Genomic DNA, 17,736 nt, shown 5'->3' with positions numbered 1-17,736 from the left:
TTCCTTGAAATTTCATTCATTTATTTATTTTGTTAATTTCTTCTTCTTCGTCTTCTTATGTCTACTACTGATAATGCAATCATATTGGTTCATGTCATAATCTCAACGAAGGGCTTCTTCTGTGCCAGAAACAATGTTTATACCCATCCTGTATGTAGATGATTATGCTTGAAGGTGCAAAGGCAACAACAGAAACTGTAGATGCTCTGAGGACAGGAGCATCAGCAATGAAGTCTATCCAGATCTCTTTGTAAGTTAAATCCTCACCATCAAAATTCTCAACGCCCATATCACAAATAGTAACTGGCTATGGCATCTGATCTGAATTCTCTCTGTTATTTGTTCTTATCACACCAAATTCACCAAAAGCAGGACCAATCTTTTTACCTCACTATCTCGAAATATTCATGTATGCACTATAGTTTTGTTGTTGCATATTGTTAAACATAGCCGAACATAGCTAGAGCAGTCTATATCCAGAAGAGCCATATGAGCTTGCTTTCAACATTACTTTCTTAGAAGGTAGTGCTGTTTGAAGGCATATTGTCTTCTTTTATCAGGTAACTCATGCATTTTGAGTCTTCCCTTTAATATACTGACAACTCGTGTTGTGTGTGTGTGTGTGTGTTTTTTTTTTTTGTCACAGTTATGATTGTTACAGACAAACCCTCTTATGTGCCTTCAAGTCTTGTATCCTCCATCTCATGTTTTAGAACTTTTTAAATTGATATCTTCTTAGCTTATAGATGTTAGTAAAATATTCTTGGCATGCATTACTATGGTAAACAGTGAAACAATGAAAGAGATAAAACCCAAGCACTTGAAGATCCTCTTGCCTATGTGCACTAAAAAAAATGTTTTCCAGTAGTGTGCTAGAACTGGAAACAGCGTGAACCATGGTGCATCAATCAAATCATGTAATAGTCACCTTTGAACCCAATTTGAATATTAAAGAAATAAGTTTTTTGAAGAACTGTCTATCGCAAGGATGAAATAACATGAAACTATGCAAATATGGGGTAAAATGATTTCTTTGCTCATGTAACTGTCTATGGGCTCAACTTGTAGCCTGATAGTTTTGTTATTCTGTTAAAACATTGTTATAAAACCTTTGAATTTCTTCTCTTAATACTTTAACTTGAATGTCGGCTTAGGAAATATCCATGAGCCTTTTGCAGCCTGTCTTTATCTCTTGCATGCTCCATGATTTTCCTTGTTCAGCTTTCCTATTCATTTATAAAGGAATGCTTCAGTCTAAAATAGATGAGCTAGGACTCAAATCATTCACTTCTTCTTCTTATCCTACTTATTTTATCTTTGGACAAGTATCAAGACCCAATATGCATGATGATTGTTTTCTTGAAGGAGCTGTGACCAGATGTAAAGGACTCAAATTTATTTCAGGTTTGCAGCATTCCCTCTAAAAATTTTTTGTGTATCAAGCATTCATTTAAATGATCATTATGTGCTCCATTGCATTTTGAATTTGAATTTCATTGCATTTTGATGTGCTTCATTACATTCAAGAAGTCTAGCTACTAAGTGTACTTCCCATCCGCTTTGTGCAATTTTCATGATTTTTTGTAAAGTGATCATCAGTCAAGTTTACATCAAGTGTCAATTGATCTATCATCTTTGAACATACTTGTAAAAAACGATCCTCTTGTAATGATGTTGGGTTTTCACAATAATGGTACAATGAAATGCCCCCAATATACAACATTGTTTAGTATTAGCGTTTGCTTATGTAGGCCTGCTTTGCTTTTCATATAGAATATATTGCCATCTTGTCTTTAGAATTTCATCAATATGCTTTTACTTGTGCCTTTGCAAGGGACCAAATTGGCGCATCATTAGCTTTTTGATTTTATGTTCTTCACTGTCTTCGTCTTCTAGAAACAGATTCATTTCCAATAGCTGATAAGCTATTACGAAATAAAATTTGGGTTGGAACAGTCGAAGGTCAGCGATAGTTCCTCATTAATTCTTAGCTTCCATTTGCAAATGATGTTATGATTCATGTTGATTAAAATTGTTAACAGGTCTTCCTGTCTATTTCATTGAGTCTCATCATCTGGCTAAATTCTTCTGGAGAGGACAGTTTAATGGAGAGAATGATGATTTCAAGTGTTTTTCATTCTTTGGTCGTGCAACACTTGAATTGCTTCATCGAGCTGGCAAGAAACTAGATATAATCCATCGCCATGACCGGCAGACAGTGTTTGTTGTATGCACTGGCAACAGTTATTTCACTAGTTCCTTTTCATAAATAATTTTTGATGTTTTTTCCCCCCTCTAATAGGTAAACTTGGCTCCTCAGGCACCACTCTATTGGGATTTGTATGCTCCTAGAGGTTTGAATACGGCTAGAATTTGCTTTACATGCCACAATTTTGAGTATCAGGGGACAAAACCTGCATCAGAGTTGGCATCCTGAGGCATTGATGTTCACCAGCTTAGTAGACATGATAGGATGCGGGAAAATGCATCACATGATAGAGTCAATCCAATTAAGGTAATTGATTTCAATGGTTCATTTGAATTAAGAAAAAGGCATCAAGGTGCGATGAGTTTTACATGTTCCCATTCTTTAGGGTGTGATTGTGTTCTCCAACATTGTAACAATAGTATCTCCATCTTTCTCTCCCTGCCCCGACTCTCTCTCTATGTCTCTACCCTGATTTTGTTCAAAAATATGATAACATGGGGGCTGAAATGGCTGTCCTTGTTCAGGTGATACCTCTTACCACTAACTCCATCTCCAATGCATTTTGAACTTGCTCCTCTTTCTAGACTGTTAACATGCCACACAGATTTTTGTTCCTGGGTCCATCTCACAGCCAACTTCCTTTCTGAATGTTAGGAAGTTTGATTGGATTACTGCGTGGGATAGAGAAATTTGATTCTTCAAAAGGGTACAAAATATCAACTTATGTATATTGATGGATTCGTCAGTTGAGGCCATGGTTTCCTTTGTCATAGCAAACCAAACAAATATCTGCAAATGCCAATTTTTTATTTTTTATTTTTATTTTTTAAAAAAAATTCACATACACACTAGATAATGCTGTGATATGGCTATTTTAAAAATGTCGGATAGAAATGCTGAATTTCTCTTACAAGAAGTTATGACGATGCCAATATTAAGGTAAGTGAATTGAGAATGTCAACCATACTCTAATTTAATTAAATGTGCCACCTGATGTTCAGGTTTCCATCTCCTTTTATTATCAAATGATCCAGCAACTGAAGTATAGAAGCCTTAGAAGAACCAGCTCCTACTACCAACATCACCCAGCCAACTAGTACAGAAGATAGACTCTGTTACAAGTTCTATTATCAATATTATTTCCACTCTTTAAGTTCTGAACATAAAGAACATCATTGTTGTTATTTGCTGCAAATTTATTGATTTATTTATTATATATTTGTGGATCTTTTTGGTACTTTCATTCAATGAAAATGTTACAAATTGTCTTTGTATTTGTTGGACTCAGGGCAAGGCAAAAAAAGTTGTTCAGGCACAGACCCTATGGTTTGAAATTCTGAAATCACAGATAGAAACTGGAACATCGTATATGCTTTTCAAGGTATTTTACTAAGTGAACGAAAGATCCTCCATAATCATTTAAATCCCATGGTTGTGTGGTTTTGATGTTGATTTGTTTATTTAGGACACTTGCAATAGTTCACAGACTGTTGTGCCTACTATTGCTCTTGCAGTAGCTGGAGATCGGAGGATATTTTTAGGTCCTGGAGCAGGTTGTGCCAGCCTTGCTGTATAGCTAGAACTAGGATATCGCCAAGCAAGGGATGCCGTGCGTGCCAACAATGGTATAAAGGTTCTTTTGCATCTTCTCCATCCTAGGATATTTACACCTTCAGCTTCTCTCAACTGCCTACGCGCTTTAGCATGTCGAGTCCTGATTGGTTTAGCTAGAGACAATACAATTGCACACATATTAACAAAGCTTCAGGTGAGCGACCACTGTATCTTTTGATGATCTTAGTTAATGCAGCTTACTCAGTCACGAATTAAAGTTTGTGTATAGTTTTTCTAACAGTATGTTGCTGTGTTTGCATTATCTACTTTGTGTAGTGTGACTTGCATCCTAATATGGGCCACGTATAATCAGAATCCTTCCTATCCTCAGTGCAAGCATCTGTTTCAGTTTCTCAGTGTTCATCGATCACCAGATGGAAGGTATATGATGGCCTTGTTTGTAAATATCTTTCATTATTTACCAACTCCTAAACTCGATACTAATAACAAACCCTTGTTGATTGAGAAGGTGCTCCTATCAATTTTAGAGAAGTTCTTCTCCAAGTTTCTGAACTTTCCTGATGTAAATAGGAGGTTGAGGAAGATCATCTCCATCCTCTTAAGCGACCGGCCTCCCTGCCCTCAGCTGTATCTGTACAGCACAACTGACAAGGTCATTCCAGCTAGGTTGGCAGAGTCTTTTATTCAGGAGCAGAAGAAATCTGGGAGAAAGGTATGGTGAATCATACCTAGGCCAAAATGGGACTAACCAAGATATGTTTTCTGAATAGTTCTTTACTTTTTTCAATTGCACTATTAATATAGCTACACTTTCTATTTCTTGTTATGACTACTACATCAATTTGCAGGTGAAACCGAATGTAATGGTTAAGGACGCAGCTTTCTTGGGGGCATCGCTCTCTGATCATCTCAAACCTGACTTCAATCGTCTTATCATGAAGAAACCCCAACTTAAACTAAGACAAAATTGGATTAGTCCCATCTTGTAGGTAAGTGGTTGGTCAATCATTTGTTGTCTTGCTCAGGCCTTGACAAATGAATGGGCTAGGTTGCAGGGCCTGCTATTCATCCATACACATCCATCTGCATTTCCTTTCTTGTTTGAGAGTTCATTTCATGTCTTGCAGCCAGCAGGCCAGAGCTACCTGTTGAGGTTGCAGGGGCCTGCTACGCACAATTCAAATGGAGAATGCCGGTAGAGGCAAGGATGACGTTGGCCTGGAAGCAACAGAAGATGGACGGGTAGTGTTATCTCAGGGTCCGCTAAGCACAACGGCACCGGTGATGACGGGTGCGACCATGACTTTGTATTATTTGTAGAACCTAATGCTGTGTAATAGTTTGATTGATTTAAAGTAGTTAAACTTTAAATAGACGGTTGTTAACTGTTTTGTTGGTATTGTGGCTTTCATGATTGATTGTTTCATGAGTGGATTGAATAAATATTATCAAAAAAAAAACATTTTTAGCCTCAATTTGTAATTGAGGCTTGAATTTAGCCTCAGTTGTTGATAACAAAGGCTGAAATTCCCGTGGCTAAACACTTTAGCCTCGTTTGTTGAGAACCAAGGTTAAAAATAGATTTAGCTTCGGTTGAAGGCAATTGAGGCTAAAATTTGGATTTAGTCTCAGTTGAAAACAATGGAGGCTAAAATTTTGATTTAGCCTCATTTCGAGAAAATTGAAGCTAAAAAGGTTTTTGGCCTCACTTGAAGAATTGAGGCTATAAAAGTCATTTTAGCCTCGGTTGCTAAAACTAAGGTTAAAGCCTTTAGCCATAGGAGTTTCAACCTCGGTTTGGATAACTGAGGCAAAACTGAGGCTAAAGGCTTTAGCCTCAGTTTTTAACCTTTTTAGCTACAGTTTTGAATCGAGGCTAAAACCCCCTTTTCTTGTAGTGTTCCTTCTAACTTCTCTTCTACTTACTTTCTATATTGTTATAGGAATTTTCTTTTATTCTATTTTAGAATTATATTTAGAGTTAGGGTTTTACCATGCAAGAGTGGGAACGTTAGTACGATGAGATAGCTAAGAGATATTGGGAAGGGATGTATGATGATTATGATAGGAAACAACCTATGTCTTGAAATTTTTATAAAAATATCATCGAGAACCAATCAGAATATGATGCTCCACCGATTAAGAAGTCCTTTGATGATTATAGGTGGGAGAATAATTGCACTCCATGGATTAAGAAAATAGCACGCAATTATTAGGATCATCATGATTATTGGAATGGGGATAGTTATTAATCATCCAACAAGAAGAGAACTATGCGTGAATGTATTATGGCTGATAATATGTATCAACAACTACCGGACTCTCTGACCTATGAACTGTATGATTATGAATAGTGGAAACAAAGATATTTGGAAGATGAAAGAACAACACATCATAGTGACAATTCTCTTAGATCCCTTATATTTGAAATCCAACTAGAAACGATCTAAGAGGATTCACTTCAAAGTTACATGGACTATTTTACAGATATTAGAAAAACATTAGAAGCGCTTGATTTGTGCATTGATAAGATAGTGGAGGCTCGTTTGTCCTAGCCACAACCCAATCTATAAACACAATGCGAGGAAAGTGATCTTAACTCACATGTGGAGAACTCTGGAATTTGGAATGAGGAGTTGGATTCTGTTAATAAGCACGCGGTTCAATTTTCTAAAGAGTCGATCTCGATGATCAAGAGACACTGTTAGTTTTCCAATATAATGATACTGACACACCTGGTTTCAATGATGAGGAAGAGTTTAATTTATTTTAACCTCAACCCAATCTAGGAACAAAATATGAGGAAAGCGATCACATTCCACATGTGTACTGCACTGAAATGGAATATGATGAGTATTTGGATGACAATCATGAATGTACAACTCAAATCTCCCTGGATTTAATCTCAAGTTTGGCCCATATCAATGATCAAGAAGTTCAAGAAGTTATCGACCATATTAATCTACTCTACCCATCCGACATGACCGATTTAAATGTGGAGGATGAGCCACTTTCAACCAACCCTTCCAACTCTTATGAGGCATGTTTAGACCACTAACCCGAATTAAATGCTGATATGATCCGGGAGATGGACGAGTTGCTCGATATGACTTTGGAATTTGAAACCATCCAGTTGAGGCCACCATTTGAGCTGTCGACCCTTGATGATACAATGCCTTTATTGAGTGATATTAATGAACAGAGTTTTCACATCAATTCTTCGCCTGATGATCCTCAATCTATTTATACAAGGTAAGGCAAGATACATCAGGTGATGATTTATTCTCACCGAGATGAAGAGTAAGAGATCATGCTTCCATCCACTTTCAGAGACGATAGAATCCTTGGGCAAATAATCACTGATTTCAATGTGGAGAATGAGTCCCTCTCAACTGAATCTCTTAACTCTTTGGAAGATTGCTTGGCGTACTATGCAGATTCAAATGATCCTATGGAAAAAGAAATAGTGGTTGCTTCACAAGACAATACCTCAATAGTTGTCACTGACTGAGAGAACCCATATTCTGAAGCCCCTCCTTCCCCTGATCCTAAATGTTTACCATTAAAGAAGGAGGAGCTAAAAATTGAACCGGAGTTTGAAACTTTAGAATGTATCGAGACTACGTCACTTTTTGAGAATTTTTCTGAATTTCATCTACTTATAGTCTCTGATTCAATATGCTATGCTAACATTGAAACTTTTTTTTTTTATCACAAGTGAATAATAATACTATGGACACTTCAGGAGATTAAAAAGAAACTTTATGCTGAGGTCCATAAATTTCTCTGAAAATTCATGCTCCAAGGCATCCGAGGCTATTGAAAAAAGAGCTTTTGGATGATCTTGTTAAGAAACCTACTGAGGAATTTATCAAGATAGTAGCCGGAGGAGGAACCTTGGTGCATGATTGAGTAGATTTCCCTTAATTTCCTAGTTTAGGATAAGAATTTATTACTTTCATAGAATTTAAGACTAGGATAGTTTACTTCTGATGTTTAGGATAGTTTGCTTTCTATTTATTTAGGATAGTTTACTTTTCGGTTGTTTAATGCTTGTGTTAACCCACCGTCACATTGAGATCCTTTGGAAAAAGTCCCAAAATTCCTTCATCAGTACTATTTTTCCATCACTTCTCCTTCAAGTACGTTGTCTCTTTTGTAAATCCTGCTTATTTCTTTTACATTGAGGATAATGTAAATTTTACATTGGGGATGGAAGATTAGGTAAACTAATCAGTGTTTTCTCAGTTTTGAGCAAAATTTGTAAAATTTTTGAAAAATTTTCAACGTTTATGTGTTTGAAAAGCGATAAGTCATGTATTTAAGACTGTTATGATGATAAGATAGAAAGTAAATTTTGAACTGTTGGAGTTTGATCATCTAAGTAGCCTATCACTTACGGTTCTGGCACTTAATTGATTAAGAGGAAGTTTGAATATCATGTTAATCTAAATCATAGGAGAATCATTTTACTATCGATAAGTTGTGCTAGAATTTCTGATTGTTAGCATATGAATCATTGATAAATAGTGAGAATCAAGTCTGGAGAATTTTATCCACTTTAAAACAAGAAAAGAACCAGTTAAAAATTAAGAGATTGACAAAAAGGTCATGTATAGTGAAAAAAAAAATAGAAAAGACTACAAAGGTTTACAAAAATAAAGAATGAATAAAAATTGACCATCGATATAAAATAAAAAACTAGAAAAGGAAGGAGAAGGGGATAAGTTCGGAATTAGTACTTGAGTTTCAAACCAATCTTGAAGTGATGAGCATGGCTAGCATGATGAGAAGATAGTATTTTTATGAGAAGTAAGTTGATTTTCACTGAACACATTGAAAAACTTAATATATAGACTTATACTCTAATTTGATTGATAAAGAATCTACTTGATAGATCACTTATGTGATTCAACTCTGGGTTTTCAAAATCTCACTTTCGTATTTTAATTTTACCCATTCATACTTGAGTGTACAGAAGATTGTTTTCTTAAAGAGGTTTTGGACATTGAGCATTGAGGTTTATTTCACGCATACTTTGCTCGGGGCTGGCAAAATGTTGGTTGGGGATTGTGTTGACGGTTAAATATTGCATATTATCCCCCATTTATATCTTGATTTTATGATACTGCTTAATGTCCTATTTTACTCATGTCTGTGTTGTAAGGTGAATTTAATAGCTTGGATTGGAAAAGGTGCTAAAAGCAAGAATTTGATGCTTAAAGATCACCATGACAAGGGATGGATCTTAGGAGATCAAGATTAAAGAATTCACATGCCAAAGATCCAAGGAAATCAACTGATGAAGGATGAGAATCGAAGACTTGAAGTGAAGAAAAGGAATATTAAAAATTGTCCTGAAAACAAATTATGGGGCCAGAAAACTCTAATTCTGAAAAACTGCCAAAATCACCTTTGATCATATTAAAGGTATTTAGATGTATAGAAGGTGGAATCGAAAATTACAAGATTTAAAAGCTAAACTCGCTGGACAGTTCTGGACCAGTTTCGATGATATCAAGAGACCTTCACTGTATCGAAGCTTATATTGAAGATCATATCAAAAGACCTTCGATGCATCAAAGTTGTTATGCAAATTTTACGTGGACTGTGTAAATTTTAGGTGGTTTCTATATTCTTTCAAGTCGGTGCGAAAGGAGCTATTTCTCAACTATAAATAAGAGTCCCCATGGTATCCTTAGGGATCATCTAGGGTTTAGAGGAGCAAAGTACAATGGTAGAGAGTCGTCGCCAAGCGTTTTTCTTCCTTTCTTCTTTACTTTTCATGTTTTCTTCTAGGGTTTTAGATCCAATCATGTCTTTGGTTGGTTAAACCTCTTAGCTAGGGGTAAGAGGTGAAGCTTGTAGCATGATGGGATGTTTTTATTACTTTGATTCATGTTTATGTTGAACTTACTTTGATTCTAGTTTGATATTTAAGGAATACTTTCAGTTTTTAATGATTTATTGTGACTGAAATTATAGCAGATCTGCAATAGCTTTAAGTATCTTTTTTTTTCCTGTTTTGAGATTATGGGATTGGTAAACCCTGTTGTTTGCCATCGTCTCCTGGGCATGGTTTGGTGATGGAATCCCTGCCAATTAACATAATTCTCCTCTTTTGAGAATTAGGTTAAAGGAAGTTTAGATTTGATCTTAATTGCTATATCTTCTAATTGGATGGGATAGGACTCCAATTCCAATCATGTTACTTGATTCAAGTAAGGAATCACCCTAATTGCTATAACTGGATCCTTGGAAACCCTAGATCCCACCTTTAAATTCATAAGTTTCTAATTAGACACTTCACAATTACTTCCTTTCTATTCCTAGTTTGGATTTAGATCTTCTTCAAGTTTTTATTCTAGTTACTTTCAGAATGCACACGAGATTAGTCCCTGTGGATTGGACCTTGGGCTTACCGAGATTATTACTACATCGCGACCGTACACTTGGGGTTGTGAACATGTAGTATCTTCCAAGGAGTTCTTTTTCTTCTTTGGTTAGTTTTTCATGTTTTTATTTAAGAAATTTTGCTTAATCATATCTTTGAATGGCTAATCTCTTAGCTAGAGCTAAGAGATGAAGCTTGTAGTTTATTTTAATGTTTACTTTGATTCATACTCATGATTTTGATGTTGAATGTTTCATAGTTTATGGATTGAATTAAAAAAGAATTTTGATTATTACTTTGATCTATCGTCGACTCTTGGCACAGTGGATGCTTAAGAACTTTAATTTATGGTTGCTTGATTTATAAAATCCCTTAATCTACCATTGACTATGGGCATGGTAGATGCTTAGAACTCTCTACAATCAATTCAACAAGACTGTTATACCTGAATTATTATTATGGATGTTTAGAATCTATTTTAGAAGATTTTATCATGTTTTAACCACTCTACCGTCCAGCTGGAAAGATTAAGACTTCGATTCCAGTTGAATTATTGAGTGAATCAAGTAAGGATGCATTGATATGAATACAAGTGGATCCTTGGCGCTCTAGTTCCCATAATTTGATAGTTTCACTTTAAAACAATATCTCTTCAATTACAACATTAATTTTAAGTTATAGTTCTAATTCTCAATTGATTATGAAGAGTTACATATCTTCAGTCCCTGCATGTACGACCTCAATCTCACTGAGATTATTACTACATCGCAACCCTGCACTTGGGGTGCAAGCGAATAACCTTGCCTTGGGAGTAAGGCCTAAATCATCGGGTTCTTGTGTAGGACCTTGGTGAGAGAGCGCCTAAATTTAGAGTCCTTGTGTAGGGCTATAAAGTTTAGAGGTGAACCTGATTTAAAACCTCCGATAGTAAAATCCGCTATACTCATGAATTGAGTGCGTCCCTGATGTAGAGCGGGTCACGGACAATTCACGGCCAGGATGGATCAGAAAAGGCCTGGTCGATGACAGAAGTGATCCAAACCATTACACCTTAGATCGGGCATATCTCGCAATCCAGAATGAGTTATTGTTCACAACCCCAAGTGTAGGGTCGTGATGAAGTAATAATGTCGGCATGATCGAGGTCAAAACCACAGGGACTAATCTCGTGAGTATTCAGAAAGCAATTAGAACTAGAACTAGAAGAAGATGTATATCTAAATTTGGAATATTTGAAAGTAATTGTGAGAGATTTAATGAAAAACTTAAGAAATTCAAAGCTGGGAAAATAGGGTTTCTAAGGATCCATTTGTAGAGATCAGGGAGATCAATGCTTGATTCAAGTCATATGATTGGAATTGGAATTCCATCCTATCTAATTGGAAGATATCTCAGTAAAATCAAATCTAAACTTCCTTTAACCTAGTTCTCAATAGATGAGAGCTGTGAGAGTTGGAAGTGATTCCATCACAAAACCATGCCCATGAGACAAGGCAAACAAAAAGATTTCATAATTTTACAATCTCAATACATTAAAAGAACATACTCAAAGCTAGCACAGATCCATTGTAATTTGAGTCACAACAAACCATTAAAAACTGAAAGTATTCCTTATAATCAAACTAGAATCAAAGTAAGTTCATCATAAACATGAATCAAAGCAATAGAAACATCCCATCACGCTACAAGCTTCACCTCTTAGTGTTCACAACCCCAAGTGTAGGGTCGTGATGTAATAATAATCTCGATGAGACTGAGGTCAAATCCACATGAACTAATCTCATGTGTTTTCTAAAAGCAACTAGAAGAAGAACTAGAATAAGATGAAAACCTAAATTTGGAATATTTGAGAGTAATTATGAGAGATTTAATGAAAAGCTTAAGAAATTCAAAGGTGGGAAACTAGGATTTCCAATGATCCACTTGTACAGATCAGGGAGATCTATGCTTCATTCAAGTCATATAATTGAAATCAGAGTCTCATCCTATCCAATTGGAAGATATCCTAGTAAAATCAAATATGAACTTCCTTTGACATAGTTCTCAATGGATGAGAGGTGTGAGAGTTGGAAGTGATTTCATCACAAAACCATGCTCATGAGACAAGGCAAACAACAAGATTTACTAATCCCATAACCAATCTGGGAGAATTGTGAAAGTTAGGGATGATTCCATCATCCAACCATACCCAAGGGACGATAGAGAACAACAGGATTTCCTAATTTCACAATCTCAATACATGAAAAGAACATACTCAAAGCTATTATAGATCTATTGTAATTTAAGTCACAATAAACTATTAAAAACTGGAAGTATTTATTATAATCAAAGTAGAACATACTTAAAGCTATCACATCATCTAACCATGCCATGCTCGACCGGTCGTGGGACACCCTCGACTGGGAGAGCAGAATGGAAATTTAGCTATTTTACTTGATGGAGTTCGAGTCGAGTCACCTCGACTAGTCGAGCTTTGACTGGTCGAGTGGTGTCTAGGACTGGTCGTGCGTAGCATGGATTAGTCGAGGATTACATAATTTCACTCCAAAACTCCGATTTTCTTCATTCTTGACATTGTTTTCTTGGATCTTTAGTATGAGCATTCTTCATTCTTGGTTTCTTCAGATCCAATCTTGGCTTTGGTGATTCTTGGGCATTAAATCAATACTTTTAACATCATTTTTAATCCAAGCTCTTAAATTCACCTTGCAACACAAACATGATTAAAATATAACATTAAGCATTATCATGTTCATAAAACCAAGTAATAGATGGGGTCCAATATGCAATATTTGACCCTCAACACAATCCCGAACCAGCATTTTACTACTCCCGAGCAAAGTATGCAAAAATTATTTAGAGAACCACAAGACATTTTCTATGAGCTCAAGTGATTGTTTAAAAACAATCTAAATAATAGAATTCTAAGATACATCAGTGTTAAGCATCAACTTATCCACTCTAGCACTCAGAAAATTTCACAATCTAGTTCAAAGTATCAATCCTCCAATTAAAACAATTTTAAACATCAAGTTCCATGAGTGCATAGTGAAGTCTAAGCTTATCATAATCAAAGATCCAATTCTAAATTTTTCATGATAACGTTGATAATCAAAAGAGCAATTAGGATAACCAAAACCTAAACCAAAACTTCCCTTACAATTTAGCCTTTTTATTCTTCTAGCTTTTGATTTTTCCATTGATGGCTTTTACACAATGTCAACCTTTTTAAAGATCTTTAATACGTAGCCGTTTTCAATGACAACTATTTTTTAGTTGGTATTCTTTTTCTCTCTCTTTTTATTTTTCAATTTGAATAAGATGAACAAATTCCCCAGGTTGGTTCCTTCCATGCTTAATAATCATCTAGTTATCAATTCAATATCAAACTAAAACCTTAATGTGTAAGATATATGTGACATGTGAAATCATGACTCCATCAATGTTTAAAACTTCTAACCATGGATTAATAATTCGAACTTAACTGTGAAATCTAACAAGTAACTAAATTCAAGAGTCATAAATCACCAACATTAAGTATTTTATACTTCTAAATAATGGATGAACTTCGAAATCACTTGAATTCAGAAAAATTTTCACGATTTTTGCTCAAAGACTAAGAAATCACTGATTAGGTAACCTAATCTCCCATCCCCAACCTAAAATATATATTGTCTTCAATGTAAAAGAAATAAGCATGATCTATAAAAGAGACAATGTAGTGGAAAGAGAAGTGATGGAAAGATAGTACCTAATGAAGAGATTTTGTGGCTTTTTCCAAAGGATCTCAGTGTGAAAGTGGGTGGGTTAGCACAAGAGTTTATCAACCAAAAACAAACTATCTTAAAACAGAGGAAACAAACTATCCTAAGTAGTATAAAGTCAATTATCCTAAAACGGCAGAAAGCAATAAACTTAACTACACCTCTGTCGGACTAGGAGATCAATCCTGATAAACAGGATCATTTAGCGGTATGGACATGTCCTCTGAATGAAATTTCTCAATAAATGTCTTTAATCAATGTCTATTTACTTTAAACTCATTGCCATTGTTTAGATTCCGAATCTCAACAGCCCCATGAGGATAAACATCAGTAACAGTGAAAGGGCTAGTCCTATGAGATTGGAGTTTACTCAGAAAGAGATGTAAATGAGAATTGTACAAAAGGACCTTTTGACCTGGTGTGAATGATTTCCAAAGAATGTGTTGGTCATAAAACACCTTCACCCTGTCCTTGTAAATTCTCGAGCTCACGTACGCATCATTATGAATTACTTCGAGTTCATTCAATTAAAGTTTACGTAGCGAGTTAACGTTGTCTAGATTGAAATTTAAATTTTGTATTGCCCAATAGGCTCTATGTTCTAACTCTATAGGCAAGTGGCAAGCCTTCCCATAGAAAAGTCGAAAGGGAGACATCCCAATAGGGGTCTTAAATGTGGTACAGTAAGCCCATAAGGCATCAGTCAATTGGATTGACCAATCCTTATGGTCAGGGTTAACCATCTTTTCCAAGATATATTTAATTTCCCTATTAAAAATCTCAGCTTGCCCACTTGTTTGTGAGTGGTATGGAGTGCTCACTTTATGGGAGATGTCTTATTTCTTCATTAAGTTCGCAAATGGCCTATTACAAAAATGTGAGGCCCCAACACTAATGATGGCTCGAGGCATTCCAAACCTGGAAAGGATGTTCTCTTTTAAGAATTTAATGACCGTTTGATGGTCATTTTTCTGGTATGCAATCGCTTCTACCCATTTAGTGACATAGTCTATGGCAATCAAAATATACAAATTTCCAAAAGATTAGGGGAATGGTCTCATAAATCAATGCCCTAGCAATCAAATGCTTCAATGATCAAAATGGGGTTACGAGGCATCATATTTCGATAGGACAATGCTCTTAATTTCTAACAATGCTCACAAGCTTTGCAAAACTCATGAGTGTCCTTGAACATTTTGGGATAGTAAAAGCCACAGTGTAGAATCTTGGTCGTGGTCTTTTTAGCAGAAAACTGACCACCACGGGCCTGAGAGTGATTGAAGGAGATGACACTTTGGTGTTCATTTTCTAGCACACATCTCCTTGAGATTTGGTTTGGGCAATATTTAAACAAATATGGATCATCTTAGAAGAACTTACGAACCTCAGCGAAGAATTTTTTATTATCTTGCGCAGTCCAATGTGTCACCGTGAAACATGTGGCAAGATAATTAACAATATTAGTAAACCAAGGTGAATGAGAGACTTTAAACAATTATTTATCAGGGAACATGTCATTTATATGTGTCGTCTCAAGGGAATCAGAGAGATCAAAGCAGGAAAGATGATCAGTCACTACGTTCTCTACTCCCTTTTTATCTTTTATTTATAAATCAAATTCTTGGAGTAGGGGGATCCATCTTATGAGGCGGGGCTTAGCATTATTCATAGAAAGAAGATACTTGACCGCCTCATGATCTGTGTAAATGACGATCTTGGATTCAATCAAGTAGGACCTAAATTTGTCTAAAGCGAACACTACAACTAAGAGGTCCTTTTCAGTAGTAAAGTAGTTCACTTAGGCAAGATTTATGGTTTTACTTGCATAGTGTATAATATAGGGCTTCTTTTCTTTTCTCTGGCCTAGGACCACCCCAAGAACATAGTCAAACGCATCACATATAAGTTCACACAGAAGGCTCCAGTTGGGTGGCTATATGATAGGTGCAGTGGTTAACATGCCCTTGAGCTTAGTAAAAGTTTCCTGGCATTGCTCAGTCCACTCGTATGGTACATCCTTTTGAAGAGATTACATAGAGGATGAGAGAGGTGACTAAAGTCTTTTTTAAATCTTTTGTAAAACCCACCGTGTCCTAGGAAGGATTGCACATCTCGTATGTTCTCGAGTGGAGGTAGGTTAGAGATAAGGTCAATTTTAGCCTTATCTACCTCAATTGCCTTGGACGAGATGATGTATCCAAGGACAATTCCCTTACGAACCATGAAGTAACACTTTTCCCAATTCAGTACCAAGTTCTTTTCCTCACATCACTTTAGTAGATGTTTTAAAATTTTCAAACATTCCTTGAAGGATGGACCAAAGACCGAGAAGTCATCAATGAAGACCTCTAAATATTGCCCCACCATGTCAGAAAAAATACTCATTATATATCACTGAAAGGTGGCGGGGGCATTACACAGTCCAAATGGCATCCTTCGGTAAGTAAAGGTGTCAAACGGACATGCGAACGTGGTCTTTTCCTGATCTTTAGGGGCTATCTCTATCTGGTTGTTGCCCAAATACCCGTCAATGAAACAATAGTATGAGTGACTAGCTAGCCTTTCCAAGATTTGATTAATGATGGTCCTTCCTCGTGATGGTATTCAATTTCCTATAGTCAATACACATTCTCCGACCAGTAGTAACTCTACTTGGAACAAGTTCATTATCAACATTGGCTACGATGGTGATTCTGGACTTCTTAAGAACAACCTAAGTTGGACTCACCCATTGACTATCAGATATAGGGTATATGATACCCACATCTAATAGTTTGAGAACCTCGGCCTTAACCACTTCCTTCATGTTTGGATTTAATTTACATTGTGGTTGTCGTGAGCTCTTCGCATTATCCTCAAGATAAATACGGTGAGTACAAATAGAAGGGTCAATTCCCTTGAGGTCCGCAATCGACCATCCAAGGGCTCCTTTATGCTCAATGAAAGTAGAGATGAGCATACTCTCCTGTTCTTGCTCAAGGTGGGAAGAAATCACCACCGGGTATGTCCCATCTTGGCCTAAATAAACATATTTTAAATCAGAGGGTAAAGCTTTTAGGTCAAGGTTAGGTGCCTGGAGGTTAGACGGTAGAGGTATTACATCAGTTTAGGGTAATTCTTCAAATTATGACCTCCACCGGTTAACTTCAAGTACCGGCACGGTATTAAGCCTGGCACCCGTCTCCGTAATCATGTCATCATCAAAATCATGAGAGTGGGCCAGGCACGTGTCTAGAGGGTCAGAGGATAAGGTCATAAAAATTCTATCTTCCACGAAAGAGTTAGTCATGTTAATGTCATGGAAATCGTCATCATCCTCTAACTGTTTACTTGTGTTAAAAAGGACATCCAACTCCAATGTTTGATTTCCGAAAGATATATTCATGACCCATTCCTGCAATTAATGATTGCGTTTGAAGTGGCAAGGAATGGGCAACCAAGAATGACGGAAATTTGAGTGCTCATGTTATTGATGAGTTCCGTATCCAGGATGATAAAATCTACCGGGTAGTAGAATTTGTCAACCTAGACCAACACATCCTCAATTACCCCTCTTAGTACACAAACTGAGCGGTCAGCAAGTTGTAAAGTGGTTAGGGTGGGTTTTAATTCACCCAAACCTAACTATTTGTAGACCGAGTAAGGAATTATATTTACACTTGCTCCTAAGATAAGAAGTATGTGCTCAATCTGGTAGTTCCCAATTACGCAAGTGATGGTTGGGCTAATGTTCACAACCCCAAGTGTAGGGTTGTGATGTAGTAATAATCTCGGTGAGACCGAGGTAAAATCCA

The 17,736-nt window shown here is 36.3% G+C and overlaps 1 long non-coding RNA gene across 2 annotated transcripts; it reads left to right on the top strand.

Moving 5' to 3' along the window:
- Positions 1 to 3,778: 3,778 nt before the first annotated feature.
- On the top strand, positions 3,779 to 5,095 carry LOC131229055 (uncharacterized). Of its 2 annotated transcripts, XR_009163153.1 has the most exons (5): positions 3,779 to 3,977; positions 4,100 to 4,204; positions 4,293 to 4,496; positions 4,633 to 4,773; positions 4,912 to 5,095. It is a non-coding gene; the product is annotated as an uncharacterized LOC131229055 (long non-coding RNA). The 2 variants fall into 2 exon arrangements; XR_009163154.1 differs by lacking the exon at positions 4,633 to 4,773 and having other exon boundaries at positions 3,783 to 3,977; positions 4,912 to 5,093.
- Positions 5,096 to 17,736: the final 12,641 nt, after the last annotated feature.

Source organism: Magnolia sinica, chromosome 2 (genome assembly GCF_029962835.1).
Source record: "Magnolia sinica isolate HGM2019 chromosome 2, MsV1, whole genome shotgun sequence".
Lineage (NCBI taxonomy): Eukaryota > Viridiplantae > Streptophyta > Magnoliopsida > Magnoliales > Magnoliaceae > Magnolia > Magnolia sinica.
This window is presented reverse-complemented; position numbering and strand designations above follow the sequence as displayed.